Here is a 21,780-nt window from a genome sequence, read left to right as displayed (position 1 = left end):
GGTGGGGAGGGAGGAAGGGAGAAAATTTGGAACCCAAAGTTTTAAAACACATGTTTTAAAAAAATGTTTTCACATGTGACTGGGAAATAAGAAATACAGGAAATGGGGTACAGAAATCTATCCTACCCTGCAGGAAAATAGAAGGGGAAGGGGATAAGAGAAGGTTGGTAGAGATAGAAGGGAAGGCAGACTAGGGGAAGGGATATTCAAAATGCATGCAATCTTGGGATGTGGGAGGGGCAAGATGGGGTGAAAATTTGGAACTCAAAATCTCATGGAAGTAAATGTTGAAAACAAAAAATAAAAAAATAAAAAATATATATTTTTATTAATTTAATTAAACATTTCCAAATTACATATAAAAATTATCATTATTTTTTTTTAATTGACTTGAAAATTCTCTCCCTGTAATCCCTACCATTTCCTTGCTAAGGCAGCCACTTTGATTTCAATTATGCATGTGAAGTCATGTCAAACATATTTCCATATTAGCCATGTTGCAAAAGAAAACACACACATACAATAAAAAAGTAAAAACAAAAAGTGTGCTTCAATCTGCATACCGAGTTCATCAGTTATCTCTCTGGCAGTGAATTGCATTTTTCATCATGGGTCCTTAAGAATCATCCTAGATTCTTATCTTGATCAGAGTATTCTTTCACAATCGATGATATTCACAATATTTCTGTTACTATGTACAGTTTTCTTTTGATTCTATTTACTTTACTTTGTAGCAGTTCACATAAGATTTCTCCAGTTTTTCTGATGTTTTATTAATCTCTCCTTTGGTTTTCAGTATTTCCATTTTGGTGTTTAATTGTGAATTTTTAATTTATTTTTTTCTATTTTTTTAATTACATGCACAATTCAATGATTACACTTTTTCTCTCTTTTATTGATGTACATATTTAGAGAAATAAAATTTCCCATAAGAACTGCTTTGGATGCTTCCCTGTCTCATAATTGTCATTCTCTTTAATGAAATTATTGATTATTTCTGTGATGTTCTTTGACCCATTCATTTTTTTAGGATTAGAATTTTAGTTTCTAATTAGCTTTAATCTATGCTGCCATGGCACTTTATTAAATGTATTTTAATTGCATTATAATTTGAAAAGGATGCATTTTACATTTTTGTTTTTCTACATTTGATTGCGAGGTTTTTATGTTTTAATACATGGTAATTTTTTTTTGAAAGAGACCATTTACAATTGAGAAAAAGGTTTACTTTTGATTTCCATTTAGTTTTATCCAGAGATCTATCATAGCTAACTTTCCCAAGATTCTATTCATCTCCTTGACTGCTTTTTCATTTATTTTAGAGTTGGATTTACCTGGTTCTGAGAGTGGAAAGTTGATGTTCCTCACTAGTACAGTTTTACTGTTTATTTTCTCCTTTAAGTCATTGAACTTTTTCTTTCAGAATTTAGATGCTTAGTTTTAGATATTTATTACAATATCACTATTACAATATCAATTATAGCATTTAGATGCTTAGTATTGATATTACTTCATTGTCCATGGTGCCTTTTAGCAAAATGTAGTTTTCTGCTTATCCCTTTTAATCAGGTCTATTTTTACTTTTGCTTTGTCTGAGATTGCAATTGCTACCCCTGCCTTTTTCATTTGAGCTGAAGCATACTAAATTCTGCTCCAGCCTTTTATTTTAACTATGTGTGTGCTTCTGTTTCAGGTGTATTTCTCTCTTTTTTTTAAATAATTAATCAATTTTTAGTTTTCAACATTCACTTCCATAAGATTTTGAGTTTTAAATTTTCTCCTCTTCCCTCTCTTCCCCCCTGCCCAAGACAGTGTGAAATCTGATATAGGCTCCACTTATACATTCATATTAGGCACATTTTCCCATTAGGCATGATGTAAAGAGCAATTAGAATTAATGGGAGGAACCACGAGAATGGAGCAATAAAACAGAACAATGAAGGAGGAGAGCAAATTGTATGCTTCCATCTGCGTTCAGACTCCATAGTTCTTTCTCTGGATGTGGATAGCATTTTCTACCATGAGTCTTTTGGAGTTGTCTTAGATCCTTGCATTGCTGAGAAGAGCTAAGTCTATCAAAGTTAATCATTGCACAACATGGCTGTTTCTATATACAATGTTTTCCTGGTTCTACTCACTTCACTCAGCATCAGTTCATGTATGTCTTTCCAGGTTTTTCTAAAATCTACCTGCTCGTCATTTCTTATAGCACAATAGTAGTTTTGTTTGTTTTCAAAGCTAGTTCTGTGGTTTTGGAAGTGTTTCATGCTTCCAAGGTGGAGTGATCTGGGAAGAGGTGTTGTTACTGCTCTCTTGATCTGCACTTTGGTACTTACCTAGGAAGACCCCTGATCCCTTGGGATTGTGATCTATTCTGCTCTCAGAACCCTTCTTCCTTCAAGATTGGAGATAATATGTTTTTCAGGTTGCTGATCTTTGGAGTCAGAAGTCATACTGCCCCTTAGGGCTTCCAATTCCCTATTGCCCCAAAGTACTCCTATGTGACCTTGAACCAAAACCTAGAAGTGAATATAGGCAATGGAGCTGCCCAGTGGCATCTGATCCTGAGTCTAGTGCTAGCACAGCAGTACCTTGTAATCTTTTTTCTGACCAGTTGCCCCATTTTCTTGTTGTCTCTGGATTAAGAGCTCTTGAAGCTGCTGCTGCTGCTTCTGTAACCACCACTTAATCCCATGACTGCTGATTCATCTACATTGGCTCTGGGCCAGCCTCCTCCACTTTATTGCAGATCTCTCTTTCTGATCTCCTATCTTTTCTTGGGCTGCAAAACTGTCTTACTCTTGCCTTTTATGTGTTATGCCACTCCAGAATTTGATTTGAGGTATTACTGAATTTTTTTTGAAGGGGAATATTGAGAGAGCTCAGCTGAATGCTTTACTACTCTACCATCTTGGCTCCACCCCAAGCTATCAAGTTTTTAAGAAAGTTACACATAAAATGAAGACAGCTAAGTGGCACAGGGAATAGAGTTCTAGGTCTGGAGTTAGAAAGATGCATTCTCCTGCATTCAGAACTGGCCTCAGATACTTTCTCGCTCTGACCTTGGGTAAGTCACTTAACCCTGTTTACCTCAGTTTTCTCATCTGTAGAATGAGCTGGAAATGGCAAACCACTCCAGTATCTTTGCCAAGAAAACTTCAAATGGGGTCATGAAAAGTCAGACATGACTGGATACAATTGAGTATTAACAAATAAAATAACAGCTGTGTCAACAAGAAAGTGAAAGAAGACATGAGAAAACCAAAAATGTTAGGGGACAAAAACAAATTATGGAATAAAATTAGAATTTACTTTCCTAAATGTAGTATATGGTAGAATTCATCTAGATATGAATATAAGAATATAATAGGTGGAGGAAAAAAATAAAGTAGGTGAACAATTCTAGACTTAAAAGTAAGAGGAAGCATTGAAGTTTGATTTTAACCTTTGTAGGCCAAGTAAAAAGGAAAGGGTAAAGATTATGAATATTAGAAAAATAATAATAATGCCACATTTTCAAAATGCTTTAGCATTTAAAAAATCAATTTCTTCACAATAACCATACAAGATGGATTATGTAAGTCATATTATCCCCATTTTATGGATAAGGAATCAGACTTAGAGGGTTTAAGTACTTAGACAAGGTCATACATACCTATTAGAATTTAAATTTGAACCCAGACTTTTGACAACTTACCGCTTCTCAGCAGATTAATATGATCAGTAGACTGAGGTAATCTGCTAATAATCAACCCATTTAATGAGACATCTCTTCAGTTTTCTTCTACTTGTCGGATGACTCCTCCTTCTCTTTTAATGGATCATTTTACATAGTTTGAAAACTGTAGGTGAAGCCTAAATCACTTTCCTGGGCTCTCTTTTCTCTTTATCTATGTTCTCTCAGTGATTCCACCAATCACCATGATTTTACTTATCCCTACGCACATTGCTATCAAATTCAAACCCACATTATTGATTGCCTACTGGGCATCCCAAACCAGATCTAAAACACATCTCAACATATCTAAAAGGGAACTTAAATCTCTTTATCTCCAGATGTATCCTTTCTGAATTTCCCTATTTCCACAGTGGTCACTACCACCCTGTCAGTCATACAGATTCACAACATCTAGGTCATCTTGAACTTCTCATTCTCATTCTGCATATCCAATTAATTTTCAAATCCTCTCATTCTACTGACTCAATATCTTTCACATATGTCTTTGAGGGTAGGGATTGTTTCATGTTTGTCTTTGAATCCCTAGTACTTAGCATAGTGTTGGGCACACAGGTACTTCATAAATACATCTTGATTCATTGGTTCTTCATTCATCTTGTAGGTCAAAGAACTAAAAGGGACCTGGGTGATTTAGTCCAACTCTTCTTTTTCCATGCAAGGAGAGTGAAGACCAGAGAAGTGAACTGATTTGCTTGAGGTCACACAGCTAGCTGGTCACAGAGCTGAGATTCAAGTCAAGTCTTCTTACTGGATCCAAATAAAGAAATATTTCGACTCTTCCTTAGGGTCATTGCCTCATATAGCAATATCATATAATAACTGCCCCCCCCAACTCTATTGTCTCTCCTGTTTTTAAATCAAACATACATCCCTTTCAAAAGATTTGGTGATTCTCATACTAATGGATGCTAGGTAGACTACTCCATAGGAAGCTCACCATAGTAAGTACATAGGGTGGACCTGTAACCAACCAAGCTAAACTTTGAGAAGGACATGAATAAATGATACACAGGATGGGTAGGCATGAATGGAATATGGTCCCTATCGTTGGCAAGCACTTCCAAATCTATTAGATCCCTTAGAGAGAATACCAGTGGGGTAAAAGGATGCTTTCTATGCCATCCCCCTTCTCTTTACTTACTTAGATTTTGTGGGGGGGGTGCTTAAAATTCATATGTATTTAAGATAAACAGAATAATCAGAAAATATTTAGCATATATTACTAGAATTGCCATGAAGGTGGAGTTTTGAGGGGAAGAGCAAGTCAGGACCAGGAGGAAATGGGAAAGATTTAGAAGATGTTGCCAAGGAACCTAGTGATGGGGCTATTTTAGTGGAAGTGATTGGGAGTGGGCCGGAAAAATGGTGGAGTTGATAGCCTTCCTTCTTTTTCTTCGTTTTCTCTACGTGCTAGATCTCCCCTCATGCTACCAGTTCTGGTGTGACCAGAGAAGCAGTAGAGACACCCAAGTGCCCCAGGCTGTAGCAAACAGTAGTATAAGTGATGAAGCAAGGCTGGATACTCCGAGAAGAGGCATCAAGGAAGAGAGGTAAATGTCGATGTCCACTTCACAAGCCAGGTGGCTCTTTTCCAGGTGACAGTTTATACATAAGCTAGGCATACATATGAGTCAAAAAGATTTAAATCAGGGCCTATTATATTAAGATGTGAAAGAGTGCTCTGGCTAGCTTGCAGTTACCTGATAAGTAAGGTGGCTTTGAGTAGCTCTCAAAGTGATTGTGACAAGTCAATTCACGGTCAATCAGAACCTACTCTAGGGGATACCCAGTAATTCTTTCATTGCCTTGCAGGTATTCACTGAATTTCAGTCATGGAATAGTTATATAGACTCTTTGTAAATAGCAACCTACAATTTGGTAGTCTTGAAATGATGCCTTAGAAGACCTCTCCCTTTCTTATCCAGGAAGAAAGAAGAGAGAATAGTTAGTGAAAAGGAGAATGGACTCCAGGGTTACTTCTGTGTTATCTAATTTACTGTTTTCTGGCTTTTAGTGGCCTCCATACATTCATGATATTTGGCAACCTTGTCAGTGGAACCCTTACAAAATTTTCTATGAGAACACTCTATACTATTCCATTTATGAGGCTTTTATTGGTAGTGGCAGAGAGTGTCCTGAAATTTTAACTGCCTGCTTGGGATCAATTAAACATCAAGACAGAAAATTCTCATGTAATAAAAAGTTAAAGACACTTCTGGGAAACAGAATCTTGTGATACTGTTCATTCTGGTGGCTAGTGGAACAAAGGAAGGCAGGAAGAGACACTACTACTTATTTAAGAGGCCTACATTGGCAACAAATACACCAAGCAGCACAAAAGGTAGAAAGTTTTCCAACACTTCCTTTATGAACAATATGGAATTTAAATTAAATGCCTAAAAAAGAAATAAATAAATAAGAGGGCTAAGTACTTAGAGTAGGCACCTGGGTGGAGAGAATGCAGGAACACCATTATGAAGGAATAACCTATTGTTCCACATTCTCTGTACATTTCTGGATTTACTGTGGTTTGAATAACGACATACTTATATCTGTGCTTTGGTTCCAAATTACATTTCAATGACAGAACTAGAATTAAATAAATAAATTTTAGGAGTTTTTGAAATTACACTGCACTATTGGAACAGATTAGCATATGCTTCAAACAGTAGCAAAAAGGAAAAATCTCATGTGGTTTTTGTCAAGAAATTTCCTTTATGCTTCATAGGGTTTACATAGTTAGACAAACTAAATATTGCTTGGTTTGCTTGTGATTATTAAGTCATTACTTCTGTCCTAAAGGTAGATATTACACATGCCATCAACTGGGCAATTTTGTTGTTATTGTTCAGTTGTGTTCTATTCATTGTGACCATATTTTGAAATCATTTAACCACAAATGTGTTCAGGATAAAGTTTGGAACTAAAGTTCATGAATAGACTATCTTAGGTGGTTATCCTTAGCCCTGTGCAATTACTCCTGGCACCAACAGCTCTATATTTTTCATAATAAAGCATTTTTCATAGTGAGAATGCAAGTTTATTCCCACTGTATCACCTTAGGCAGTATATAGCATTTTAGTTAAAAAATAAATATTTAAGTTTTCAATAATACCTTTTGATGTCATCATTACCATCATCATCATTGTTGTCGTTGCCATCATCATCATTATGAGAAGTGGCGTAATGGAGATTTGACTGACTTCAGAATCAGAAAGACCAAGATTTAAATCTTAATCTTGTCATATTCTCCTATGTGACTCTGGACAAATTACTAAAATCTGTAGTGTCGCATGCTACACTCAAAAATTGTAAATTACAGAGCAGCTTCTGCATTGGTGGAGGAAGTTTTCTCACCAGGAGTTCCCTATACCAATGAAATCATAAGTTCATACCATAAAAATACTATTACTACTACTACTGCCACCATTACCACTAATATTACTCCTCTATTATTACTACTGCTTATGACAATAATGATAAAGTTAGAATAATAGAGGCAGGAAAAAATAATCATATGAAGAATTGCTCAGCATGTTAAATGGCTTAGTAAATAAATCTATCTTAATAGTTACTGTTATACCTTAGAAATCAGGTAGTCCAACCTAAATTCTTGTCTGTTTCAACTGTGTTCTTATTTTTTTTTCAGATCCCAGTTGCTGAAGAGGACTGCAAATGATGTGCAGATGAAAATAATGGATAAGAGTGGCTGGATTTAGAGTTAGAGGATTTGGGCTGGAATCCCGATACTGCCTAGTATGACCTAAATGACAATGGGCAGATCAGTTAATTTCTCTGGACCTCATTTTCTTCATCTGTTAAATTAAGGGAGTTGGATTACAATGGAGGTGGCTTGTTAGGTCCTCTCATTTAAAAGTTTATGATTCTATACTAAATCTAAAAACTAAATTTATATGAATATTTTCATGATAACTAGAACATTATTTTTAGTGATTATCCCAACCCCAGAAGTCCTATGATACTAGATGCCTAATAGAAACCCAAGTGTTTAAACTGACAGATTTCAGGAAAAAAGGTAATTTACTTTGCATGATGTCTTTTTTTTTTTTTTTTTGGTTAGGCAATGGGGTTAAGTGGCTTGCCCAGGGTCACACAGCTAGTAGGTGTTACGTGTCTGAGGCCGGATTTAAACTCAGGTCCTCCTGAATCCAGGGTTGGTACTCTATCCACTGTACCACCTAGCTGCCCCTGCATGATGTCTTAAATTTCAAATGATATAATAAACTTCATACTTAAAATATGAAACAATGAATTAATAAAATATTTGTAGATTAAAAAAAAGATTCATTGTCAAAGAATATTAAACCATAATTTTATTAGCATCACTAACCTCTGTATCATAGACTTGGGAGTGTTCATTGGCACATAACTGCTGAGATTCAAAAGACTGATATCCCATAATACTGGGTGAATAAAAGGACAGTGTCACAATTACCAGGAAAAAAAAAGTGGGAAAAGAAGAAACTGGAGCTAATGCTATTGCCCTACTGGTGATTCTGAAAGAGATAAGAACTGCCTTCTTTTTGTAAGTTATGAATGGGGAGGAATAGGAGTGTTCCTTTCTTGAAGCTTCAGAGGTAAAGGGTCCCTGTCAGTAGCCTAAGAATTCTACAATCCGTATGTATCCTTTTTACAATCCTCTGCTTGCTTGGACCAGGACCTAGAAAGGAAGTGATGATCAAATATTCATTTACCTTATTGTGAAAGACAGTGTCAGAGCCAAGGCTAGCAATTTTGGCATCCAAAGAATGCGTCACCAAACTGGGCCACAAATAAGCTTTATTTCACGGTATGAAAATAATAGAAGAAAAACTTAAAACAAACCCAGTTAAATGGAACTGGGGAATTAACTAATATAGTGGTTAGTTGCTTCTTATTTTAACTAATTATTATTGCTCTTAGACTTATCCCTTCCACATTGCAACTTTCTCCATCGTGTTTCAATATATTGTAGGTTGGCATAAGAAATTAAATAGGAATTTTGGGGGCATTTTGTGGAAGCTGTAGATGACACACAAAGGCCAGCAAGTCACACAGAAAAAGTCTAGAAACTCGGAAATGCATAAAATATATCTGTTGTATCATATCAACCCACATTTTACAATAGGGTACTGTAAATACTCCATAAAAGAAAATGGAAAAAAAATCAGACGTCTTCTCTGGTACAAAATGAGGGCTAAAAAAATTTACAAGGATTTTCCAGATTGCAGCAACACCCTTCACCCACCATGATCCGAAGGGATAACCATATATTGAACTCAGTTGTTTCTGCACTGGTGAAGTATATGCATACATGAGTGTACCACCCAACTTTGGTACTCTGGGACAAAGGCCCCTCTTAGTTATATCTCTAGAGGAAATTAACCTCAATCTTTGAAAAGCACAGGGAGTAAGATGAAGGAAAATGGGGATTTTATTAATCAAATTTCTCTTCCCCCAAAATTATTAAAATGTCCTTCAAATTATCTATACACATGTTTTCATAGTTTTTTATTGTATTTGAGACTCACAACATTTATGAGACAGGCAAGACAATTCTTTTTTGGGAGAAGGGTTAAGAAAGCAAAATAGAGTTAACATAAAGAAGAGAAAGACAGATTGAAAAAGATATAGGGGAAACTTAGGAAGGAAAAGATGAAGGAGTACCCTGAAGAAGTCATTAACATGCGGAGTCACAAATTTAAAACTGATTAACACAACAACAACAACAACAACAACAACAGCAATAACAACTACTCTGTCACATTCCTCACTTTTACACTCAGATAAGAATGGGATATATTTTTGGTTCAAGTCTAGAAAGATATTATGGCTCACTACCACCATATCATTCCTGATTATGGAAGAAATAAAATTTACTGATTTGATGTTGGCACTAAAAATCCAAACAAAAATCTAATACTGTATCTCCTTATTGCTTTAATTTGTGTTGTTGTTGACACCTTTCCTTTTGCCTGTCATAGCTATAATCCAACTACTTATACAACCCCTGGATATGTGAATTAGTATTTAATGAAGATAATTCTCTTCTACATTCCATTTTTTCTAACCTCTACTATCATCAAACCTTAAATTGAGATAGAAGATAGTGAATTACATTGACAAATATAATTGTGTTTTTTTATCTCCTTTATTGTCATGCCTACCTAAATATTTAATCATATAAAAATCTTAATTCTTTATCTAGCTTACAATTTCATTTTTTGAAAAGGAAAAATGAAAGAATATGTTTATAGGAATTGTGTATTATATATAATTTCCACAACATGACATATTGGTTAGATGGACATTCTTGGAGGTCAATCTTACCTCTGGCACATATTAGTTGTGACCATAGGAAAGTAGTGAAGTCTCACTATCTCAGGCAATTCTAAACCTGTAAGTTACTGAGAGACTATTCTGAAGTATTATGCTATAATTAGAAAACACAACCTTGAGTTTTTGATCTGGAAGAAGGTGAGAGTTTTTATGCCAGGGAATTTCAGATTTATCCACTTTCCTCCTCACAAATGTTAACAGAAAGCAAATTCATTGTTTCATATGTTTTGAAAAAGAACCTTATTTAAGAAAGAGAAATGTGAAACTTCTCAAATTAAAATTGCTATTTTCTGGGATACCCTGGAACTGATTATGTTTTATATTCCAGCATTTAAAACTTCCAAGTGTATGCTTTGCCTTCTTGCTCATACAGTATCTGTTCAAACGAATATATTTTCTCAGCTACCATTATTCAAGAACTGCTCATTAAGTTTTTCCTTTTTTTCTTTCTCCTTCTTGACCAAGCAATCACAATCTCTCTCAACATTAAGATATTTGGGAGATATGATATCCTTCTCTTCAAATGCCATTTCAGTTATCACTAAGTCTCCAAAAGGTTAGCTACAGGTTTAACCAGATTAAGTTGGATGGAAGGATTTCTGGTGCAAATTTCCTATTCTGCAAACAGGGGGCACTGGATCTGGCATCAGGGAGACATGAGTTCAAATACAGCTTCAGACACTTACTGACTCTGTGAGTAGGCAAGATTCTGCCTCAGTTTCTCCATTTGTAAAATGGAAATTATAGCACCTACTCCTCAGGTCTGTTGCGAAAACAAAATAAGATTATATTTGTAGAGTTCTTTACAAACTTCAAAGCATCATGAAAATGCTAGTTATTGTCATTATTATTAAATACTGCATTATGATTGGGATAGTAAGGGACCATGATGATCACAGAAATATAATTATTGAAGCCAAATCAAGAGTATTCTTAAAGGCATATGTGTTGATATCTACTTTTAATTTCACTAGCCTCTCCTCTCTCCCACCTCAGTACCACCTAGCATAATGAGGGGCATATGCTCAGGAAATATTTGTTGACTGATTCAGTGATTGATTATTTTAAGCTTAAATTAAATAGGTAGAGTGGTGAAATGAAAAGATTTTGTTGGAATTGGAGGCAGAGGATCAGCATTAGATGATAGGCCTGCTATTTTATTTTTTCCCATTTAATAGTATTTTATTTTTTCCCAATTACATGTAGACAGTCTTTAACATTCATTTATGTAAGATTGAGTTGCAAATTTTTTCTTCCTCCCCCCACCAAGATGACATGCAATCTGATATAGGCTTTACATGTACAATCATATTAAACATATTTCCATATTAATCATGTTGTGAAAGAAGAATCAGAACCAAAGGGAAAGACCACAGGAAAGAAAAATCAACAAAAAAAGAGAAAATAGTATGCTGTGATCTGCATTCAGACTCCATTGTTCTTTCTCTGGATGTGAATAGCATTTTCCATCATTGGTCTTTTGCAATTGACTTAGATCATTATATTGCTGAGAAGAGTTAAGTCTATCAAAGTTAGTCATCATAAAATGTTGCAGGTACTATGCACAATGTTCTTTAGGTTCTGCTCACTTCATTCAGCATCAGTTCATATAAGTCTTTCCAGGTTTTTTCTGAATTCCACTTGTTCATCATTTCTTATAACACAATAGTATTCCATTACATTCATATGCTGCAACTTGTCCAGCCATTCCCCAGTTGATGGACTTTCCAATTCTTTGCCACTACAAAAAAAGCAGTTATAAATACTTCTGTACGTGTAGGTCCTTTTTCCCATTTTTATTGTTGTATTGCTGGGCCAAAGGGTATGCACATTTTTATAGTCCTTTGGGCTTAGTTCCAAATTGCTCCCCAGAATGGTTGGATCACTTCACAACTCCACCAACAATGCATTAGTGTTCCAATTTTCTTGCATCTTCTCCAACATTTGACATTTTCCTTTTTTGTCATATTGGCCAATCTGATAAGTGTGATGTTTTTTCAAACAACGAGTTTTTTTAAAAAAACAAGTTGTTTCAATTTGCATTTCTTTAATTAATAGTGATTTAGAGCATTTTTCTTATGATTATAGGTAGCTTTAATTTCTTCATCTGAAAACTGCCTGTTCATATCCTTTGACCATTTATCAATTGGGGAATGGCTTGTATTCTTATAAATTTGACTCAGTTCTCTATATATTTTCAAAATGAGGCCTTTATCAGAGACACTGGTTGGAAAAATTCTTTTCCAGTTTTCTGCTTCCCTTCTAATCTTGGTTGCATCGGCTTTCTTTGTGCAAAACCTCTTTAATTTAATGTAATCAAAATTACCCATTCTGTATGTTATAATGTTCTCTATCTCTTGTTTGATACTAATTTTTTCCCCTTTTCATAGATTTGACAGGTAAACTATTCCTTGCTTTCCTAATTTGCTTATGGTATTGCCCTTTATATCTACATCATGTCCCCACTTTGACCTTATCTTGGTATATAGTGTAAGATGTTGCTTTATACCTCATTTCTGTCATACTATTTCCCAGTTTTCCCAGACATTTTTGTCAAATAGTGAGTTCTTATCCCAGAAGGTGGAGTCTTTGGGTTTATCAAACAGTAGATTACTGTAGTCATTGACTACTGTGTCTTGTGTACCTAACCTATTCCACTAATCCATCCCTCTATTTCTCAGCCAGTACCAAGTAGTTTTGATGATTGCTGCTTTATAAGACAGTTTTACATCTGGTAAGGATAGAACACCTTCTTTTGCATTCCTTTTCATTAATTCCCTTGATATTCTGGACCTTTTGTTCTTCTAGATGTATTTTGTTATTATTTTTTCTAGCTCTATAAAATAATTATGGTAGTTTGATTTGTATGGCACTGAATGAGTGAATTTATTTAGATAGAATTGTCATTTTTATTATATTAGGTTGGACTACCCATAAGTAACTGATAATTTTCTAATTATTTAGATCTGACTTTATTTGTTTGAAGAGTGTTTTGTAATAGTGTTGATATAGTTTCTGGATTTGTGTTGGCAGGTAAGCTCACATATTTTATATTGTCTACAACTCTTTTAAATGGAGTTTCTCTTTCTATCACTTGCTGCTGGGTTTTGTTATTAATTTATAGAAATGTCAATGATTTATGTGGGTTTATTTTATATCCTGCCACTTTGCTATTGATGTTAATTATTTCAAGAAGTTTTTTTAGTTAATTCTCTAAGTATACCATCATATCATCTACAAGGAGTGATGGCATTGTTTCTTCATTGCCTATTCCAATTCCTTCAATTTATTTTTCTTCTTTTGTTTTTAAAGCTAACATTTTTTATACAATATTGAAAAACAGTAGTGATAATGGACATCCTTGTTTCCCCCTGATCTTACTGGAAATGCTTCTAGCTTATCCCCATTACATATAAAGCTTGCTGATGATTTTAGATGGATGCTACTTAGCATTTTAAGGAAAACTCCATTTATTCCTATGCTCTCTAGTGTTTTTTAATAAGAATGGGTGGTGTATTTTGTCAAGAGCTTTTTCTCCATCTATTGAGATAATGCTATGATTTCTGTTAATTTTGTTATTAATATGGTCAATTATGCTGATAGTTTTCCTAATATTGAACTAGTGTAAATTCCTGGTATAAATTCCTAGTATTCCTAGTATAAATACCACCTGGTCATAGTGTAATATCCTTGTGATAAATTGCTGTTATCTCTTTGCTAATATTTTATTTAAAATTTTTGCATCAAATTGGTCTATATTTTTCTTTCTGTTTGGGTTCTTCCTAGTTTAGGTATTAGTACCATATTTGTATCATAAAAAGAATTTTGTAAGACTCTGCCTATTTTTCCAAATAGTTTATATAGTGTTGGAATTAATTGTTCTTTAAATGTGTGGAAAGACTTACATGAACTGATATAAAGAGAAATGAGCAGAACCTGGAGAAAACTATACTTAGTAACAGCAATATTTTATGATGATCAACTTTAAATAGCTTAGTTATTCTCAGCAATACAATGATATAAAATAATTCTATAGGATTTATGATGAAAGGTTCTATCCATCTCCAGAGGAAAAACTGATAGAGCCTGTATGCAGATCAAAAATACAATTTCTTTATTTTTCTTGTTTGTTGGGTTTTTCTTGGTCTGTGTTTTCTTTCACAGAATTCCTTACATGGAAATGTACTTTGCATGACTACACATGTATAACCTATATCAAAATGCTTGTCTTCTCAATGGGGGGAGAAGGAGGGAGGGAAAGAATTTGGCACTCAAATTTTGAAAAAAATGTTAAAGTTGTTTTTACGTGTAATTGGGAAAAAATGAAATATTAAATAAGATTTAAAAAAGAACATAATCAAGATCTAAAATTTAAAAAATTTTTTCATTATCTTAAGAATCAAGGTAGATAGACAATGATATTTAATTTTCCAGCTTGTGATGGTAAACTTTATAATACTCAGTAAGATGTAAAACATTACACATCAAATGTGAAGTGCAAAAGACGCCATTATATCACCACACTCAAACTCAATAGGCTTTAATATTCTTGTTCTCTTTCATGAAATAAAGAAAGTAGTTATGTAAAAAGACGGTTTTGAGTAAGTGTTTGGGTGTTTTGAAAGTCATCTGCTTTATTATTTGCGATGATCTTAATGAATGCTTTGGGTAGACTATTTCCACAAAAGGGAATTAAAAAGTTTTGTCTGTTCAAACAAATGTTAAGCTCCCCAAAGGCAAAAGGTATTTCTTTAGTTCACTTTGTATCTCCTTTTTATTTCTAGAATAGTGTTCTGGAAACATTTGGCACTCTACAAATATATTTCTATGTTTTTCCACTTTTTTTGAAGAAATTAAAGCTAAAGTTCACAAAATGATCTTTTTAAAATAAGAATGTTTTCAATTTTACCCTTTACTAACAACAGACATGTACATTCACTTATTTTCTGCCTGTGTTCAATAAATAACTTGATGACTGAATTAGCTTCAGGGGGGGGGATGGAAGGGAAGTCTACCACTCAAAAATTGAGAGAAATTAAATATATATATATATATATATATCTTTCAAAGTTACATGTTTTTGTTTTATATATATATATATTTTTTTTCCTACTAGGAGAAAATGTTTCTAAGCAGGGAACAGCCATTAAAACCATTAGCAATCTCATTAAGGGTCCACTCAATCATTTTCCCAAGAAGGATAATTACTTATCAGCTTAAGACTTTCTTGAGAATTGTCATTATGCAAAAGTCCTGTCTGCCTATCTGCAGGTGGGCCCAAGAAAATATGGGCATTCATATGTATATGTAAAGTACCAGGAAATCTCTAAGCCAGCTGTAATGACAATAACCAATTGAGGGGGTCTCATTTTCAACCATCAGGAATACATTGATTAGTAGTTTTCTTATTTATCAACTCAGAGGATAAATTCAGAAATTAATCATTACAGGCAGAGATAATATATTTTGTAGACAGTGAGGGAGCAGAAATTTTTGTATCATAGAAAATGCTAAGGATAATTTTGCAAAACTAGAAGGTTTTCTACTACTGTAAAATATTAAAGCAAATTAGATGGAGAAAAGGAGACCAACTTCTTATATCAAATGAAATATCCTGTATAAAGTCTATTTACATCTTTTTGCAGGCTCACTTCTGGTTACTGAGATGAGAGATGCTTTAGTCTTTAAAAACTTTCAAATACTGAATTTAACTTTGATACCTTTATGACTTTTTAAAGACCTTTAAAAAGAGAAACCTAAAATGAATTTTTCAGGATAACAAATACAAGCAGGGAGGTTTTATTCAAAAATAAGCCTGAATATTTCCCATTATAGCTATATGAAGAAAGATATGAGACTGACAACCAGATAGCATTCTAAAGAAAAAAGTCAGAACTGGAAAAAAAAGCCAAATGTACAATATGTATCACGCCTGTTTAGATATCTCTGTAAAATTACTGTCCACCACAATGGACACCTCTTCCTTTCATGCTATTTCTAATTTCTTAAACTCTTGAAAACATGGTTTCCTCTTACAGACACTGCATCTATGACCACATTTTCATTCCTGGCAATGTCTCCTTTCATGACTCCTCACAAAACAACACTTTTAGACTGTCCTTTTGCAACCATTACCCCACAACATTTCTTCCTCTGAGAGGTTATTCCATCCATTTATACAATCTAGCCTAGAACTTTGTATGGTCTAATACACCCACTCATGCACACACCCACACACCCACCCACCCACACACACACACACACACACATTCAGGTCTCCCATAATTAATCCTAATGTTCTTTTAAGCTTTTCTAATATCTTGCCTCCCTTTCTCAGTTAAATTCCTTCCTTGGAGATGTCATCTCCCCTTTCAGTACTTCATTTTCTAGGTGTTGGTGCTTGGAAGTTGTTGCCAAAGCTAGACCCATCTTACTCCCAATATAATTTTATTTACCCTTTCCCCTCCTATTTAGATACTCTTCCCCCTGCCCAGATTCCCAGCCCTGATAGAAAAAACTGCAAGTCATACTCTATTATTAACCCCCCTCCTGATAAAGAAATGATGGACTCAGGGAATAGATTGATACTTAATTATACATATGTTACAACAGTTTTTTTTATTTATTCATTTTCCAGTGGGGAAAGGATAAATGGAAGGAAGAGAAAAATATATTTTTGTTAAATTAAAAAAAAAAAACAAACATAATTAAAAAAAAAAGATGGAAGCTTCTTGATACTACTCGAGATTGTTTCTTTCTTTGTATCTTTATCCCCAGTTCCATATCACAGTGCATGCTGTATAGTAGGTATTTGATAAATATTTTCTAGTTGACCAATTGACTTTTGACTCTGTTGTTAGGTTAAAGCAAAAGCAAACTATATCAAAGTGGTTTTAGATGAGGTTCTGCCCTGAGAATTAAGCTTTAAAAAAAAAGCAACAGGTCAGGGCCACTAAGTCATACTTTAGAATTTCTCAACACAACACTGTTTCCAGACAGGCTTTTGAATGGAACAAATTTGTTCAATGTCTAGTGGGGCTATGGGATTCCTTCATCCCATTCTAAACAATAGCAGTATGGTCTCAGATGTTAAACATTAACAATCAAACATTTGGTTCAGACTCTCTCTCCCTAAGCCCTCCCTTCCTTATATTTCCCACCTCTAGAGACTCAGTAAAAGCCATTAATAAAATCCACTCTGTTTTCTAGTGAGGTGCTTCTGTTATCTTATTAGGCATATTTGCTGAATTAATGGCAGTAATTGATGTTAGTTTATTATCTGCATTTCACAGATTTTGTTCTGTCTCATCTACTGGTCACACACGTTTTGCAGAAGACGGGTCTAAGATTAAGCCCTGATCATTGGTGAGTGCTCATAGCACTGACCATGTAAAGGATAAAATATGCTACAGTGTATAATTATACCTTCAAAGAACATATGAGTCCTTTAAATTTCAAAGTTAATCATAGGGAGTACTGACATAAGATCCTGGTCTATAGTCAATGTGAAATAGAGAACAAATGCTAATGAATTTGGTCAAAAAATAGTCAGATAAGAGATTGCAAATGGTTTTGTAAAGGGTAATGTAGTGCTGTAGCAATTTTAAAAATATGAGTAATCTTCACTTCACTTTGTTGGTCCATCCTAGTCTATAGGATAACTGAAAAGTAGTGGGGTACCATGGGAAAGAGCAATGGTTATGAGGTCCAAGAATGTGAGTTGAAAAGCCTGTTACTATTTGTGCAAAGCTAGGCAAGTCATTTAACTTCTCTCAGTCTTAATTTGCTCACCTATTAACTAAGGGGGTTAGACTATATCAACTATGAATTCCTTTCTAGTTTTAATCTCTGACTAAGATCACTTTGAAGCCAAAAGATGAAAAGGCAAAGCTCTCCGAAGTTGTAGCCTTTAGATATACATTACAAAGAAGCATAGATCAGCAAATAAACAATCATCTGAAATGCTAGCTGACCAGGTTCAGAATCCTGACTGTGACACTGACTAGCTGTGTGACTCTAATCAAGTCATTTAACCTGTCTAAGAGACCCAGAGAACCTTTCTTCAACTGTAAAAGAGGGATAAAAAGTAGGATTATGTAGAGAAAAGAGCACTGCACTAAGAGTCAGATAGACTAGGGGATCATATCCTACCTTTTATGCTTACTTATAAGCCATGTGACTTAGGGCAAGTCACTTGATCTATCTGAACATCAGGCAAATAAAATTATAAAATGTAGATAGGGTTTGTTTGGTAAGCGAGCCCCCATAAAAATAAAATCAGAATACCTTGGCATATTGACATAAAATATGGATAATTAAGTCAAATGACTTCATTAGATCCTTATGAGGAAAGTGCTTTGTAAACCTTAGCATCATGCCAAAATACACCACTATTTTTATAATCAGAGATAACCATTTATAATATTTACATATGGAGCTAAGACTACAACCAAGAATCACATACCCAGTGAAATTAAGCATAATACTTCAAGGGGAAAAATGGTCATTCAGTGAAATTGAAGGATTCCAAGCTTTGGTAAGGAGAAGATCAGAAGTAAACCAAAAATTTGATCTCCAATAGAAAGACCAAAGAGAAGCATAAACAGGTAAAAAAGGGAAAAAGATAACATAAGGGATTCAATAGTGCTAAACTGATTACATCCTTACATGGGAAGATGATACTTGTAATTCTTAAAAATTGTTACACTAGTGGTACAGCTAGAAGAAAGATACTTAGAAGGTTTAAACTGAATTTGAGGGAATAGTATAAACTAATTAAGGGATGATAAGGAGGAGTACACTGGGTACAGAAGGAAAGAGGAGGTAGAATGGGGTAAATTATTTCACATGAAGGGGTGTGAAATTATAGTGAAGGGGAAGATGGGTGTGTGGGTGATGGGCATCACTTGAAACTTACTTTCACCAGTATTAACTCAAAGAGAGAATAATATACACAATCAATTGAATATAGAACTTTATCTTACATCAGGGAAGTAGGAGGTGAAGAGATTAAGTAAAGGGGAGTGGGGGCTGACAAAAGATTGGTGGTGGTGGTAGACAGAAATGAAACACTGGTGAGGAGGGAAAAGTTGAAAGGAGAGAGAGGACAAACAAGTAAAAATAGGTGGAAAGGAAATATACAGTTAGTAATCATAACTGTGAATGTGAATGGGATGAACTCTCCCATAAAAGGTGAGCAGGTGGCATAGTAGGATCAAAAACCAGAATCCTACAATATGTTGTTTAAAAGAAACACACTTGAAACAGAGAGACATACACAGAGTAAAAGTAAGGGGGCAAAGCAGAATCTATTATGCTTCAATTGAAGTAAAAAAAAAAAAAGAAAAAAAGCAGGGGTAGCAATCCCAATCTCAGACAAAGTAAACACAAAAATAGACCTAAATAAAAGAGATAAGGAAGGAAACTACATCTGGCTAAAAGCTACCATAGACAATGAAGCAATATCAATGCTAAACATATATGTACCAAGTGGTATAGCATCCATATTTTCAAAGAAGTTAAGTGAGTTATAGGCATAATGAAATTTAAAATATATAATTTTGATTATATTAAAACAAAAGCTTTTGTACAGACAAAACCAATGCAACCAAGATTAGAAGGAAAGTAGAAAGCTGGAAAACAATTTTTTACAGCAAGTATCTGTGATAAAGGCCTCATTTCTCAAATATATAGAGAACTGAGTCAAATTTATAAGAATACAAACCATTCTTCAATTGATAAGTGGTCAAAGGATATGAACAGCAGTTTTCAGATGAAGAAATCAAAGCTATCTATAGGCATATGAAGAAGTTCTCTAAATTACTTTTGTTAGAGAAAAGCAAATTAAAACAACTCTGAGGTACCACCTCATACCTATCAGATTGGCTAATATGACAAAAAAGGAAATGACAAATGTTGGAGAAGATAGGGGAAAACTGGGACACTAATGCACTGTTGGTGGATTTGTGAACTGATCCAACTATTCTGGAGAGCAATTTGGAACTCTGCTCAAAGGGGAAGCAAACTGTGCATACCCTTTGTTCCAGCAATGCAACTACTATGTCTATATCCCAAAGACATCATAAAGCAGAGTAAATGACCTACATGTACAAAATTATTTATAGCAACTCTTTTCATTTGGCAAAATATTGAAATTGAGGGGATGTCCATAATTTGGGGAATGGATGAACAAGCTGTGGTACATGAATGTAACCAGATTCTAACGTACAATAAGAAATGATGAACAGGAAGATTTCAGAAAACCCTAGAACTGATGCAAAGTGAAATGAACAGAACCAGAAAAACATAGTACACAGTATCAGCAACATTCTGTGATGATCAACTATAAAGACTCAGCTGTTCTTAGCGATACAAGTACAAAGAAGTAATGAAGTCAAATATTATCCACATCCAGATAATGAACTCATGGATTCTGAATGCAGATTGTATCATCTTTTTTCACTTACTTTATTATTTTTGATCTGTTCTTTCACAACTGTGACTAATATGAAAATATGTTTTATATGATAGCACATGTACAACCTATATCAAATTACCTAACATTTTCAGAAGAGGGGAGAGGAGGGAGGGAAAACTTTGGAACTCAAACTCTTGTAAAAATGAATGCTAAAATTGTCTTGACGTGTAATTGTTAAAAAAAATTGCTATTAAGGCAGCAGCTGGGTGGCACAGTGGATAGAGGATTCAGGAAGACCTGAGTTCAAATCTGCTTTCAGACACATAACACTTACTAGCTGTGTGACCCTGGGCAAGTCATTTAACCATGTTGCCTAGACCCAAGAAAATACTATTAAAAATAAAATATTTAGACACATAAATTCTATGTTACCTAAAACTTATATCAACAACAAATGGAAAGTCATTAAAATTCTTTTAACAGAACCTAGTTCAAGCAATTTTCTGCATTTGAACAAATACTAATTTTAAGGGTAATTTTGTAGTTCTTTTGTTAAATCTAGTTTTAGAAATTCTATGCTTTCCCTATATAACACAAAATTCTCAACTTTTCTAGTTTCTTTTCATGTTACCTCCTTCTACATATTCTCTGTTCCAATCAAACTGGCATGTTTTTTTTTCCCCTCTCTGTACATACAATTCCTTTTCCCACATGCATGACTTTGATTAAATGTCTCTCATATCCAGAATGTTTAAATTCCTCATCTCCACTTTCTAGAATGATTAGTTATCTTTAAAGCATTGCTTAGGTGCCAGCTCCTTCTAGAGACCTTTCTTGATTATTCACCTTTTTAGCATATTCTCACTCTTAACATTATTGTGCATTGCTAAATATCTATATCTGTCTATCTATATTTATATTATATATATACATGCACTCACATACATACTTTTTCATTTGCTTACATATGTGAATGTTTTATCCCTTTCCTTCAAATATAGAAAACTACTATCCAACACACATTTATTAAACATCACTATGTAAACAACACTTTGTTAGGAACAGAGAATACTAGGAAAAAAGTGAGTCACAAAAAATGAACCAATAATGGATTAGGAAATACAGGATTCTAGTTGTGTTTGAGTTCTAGTTGTACTTCTGACATACTCTATGTGCCTTCAAGTCCCTCTTGGAGCTTTGATTTTCTTTATTTTTTAAAATTGATATAGTTTTTATTGATACCTTTTTATATCATATTTATTCTCACAAATATTTCTTTCCATTT

The 21,780-nt window shown here is 34.2% G+C and overlaps 1 protein-coding gene and 1 long non-coding RNA gene across 2 annotated transcripts in view; one reads left to right on the top strand and one right to left on the bottom strand.

Annotated features, from left to right (window-relative positions):
- LOC114044659 overlaps positions 1–7,786 on the top strand; it is a 177,715-nt gene extending 169,929 nt beyond the window's left edge. The window contains exons 2-3 of the long non-coding RNA XR_003569269.1: positions 5,154–5,289; positions 7,389–7,786. This is a non-coding gene — a long non-coding RNA (uncharacterized LOC114044659). The remainder of the gene's footprint in view (positions 1–5,153; positions 5,290–7,388) is intronic.
- EDIL3 (EGF like repeats and discoidin domains 3) overlaps positions 1–21,780 on the bottom strand; it is a 581,090-nt gene that overhangs the window by 160,372 nt on the left and 398,938 nt on the right. The gene's annotated exons all lie outside the window — the stretch shown is intronic.

Source organism: Vombatus ursinus, unplaced genomic scaffold (genome assembly GCF_900497805.2).
Source record: "Vombatus ursinus unplaced genomic scaffold, bare-nosed wombat genome assembly UNPS02014774.1, whole genome shotgun sequence".
In the NCBI taxonomy this organism is placed as follows: domain Eukaryota; kingdom Metazoa; phylum Chordata; class Mammalia; order Diprotodontia; family Vombatidae; genus Vombatus; species Vombatus ursinus.
This window is presented reverse-complemented; position numbering and strand designations above follow the sequence as displayed.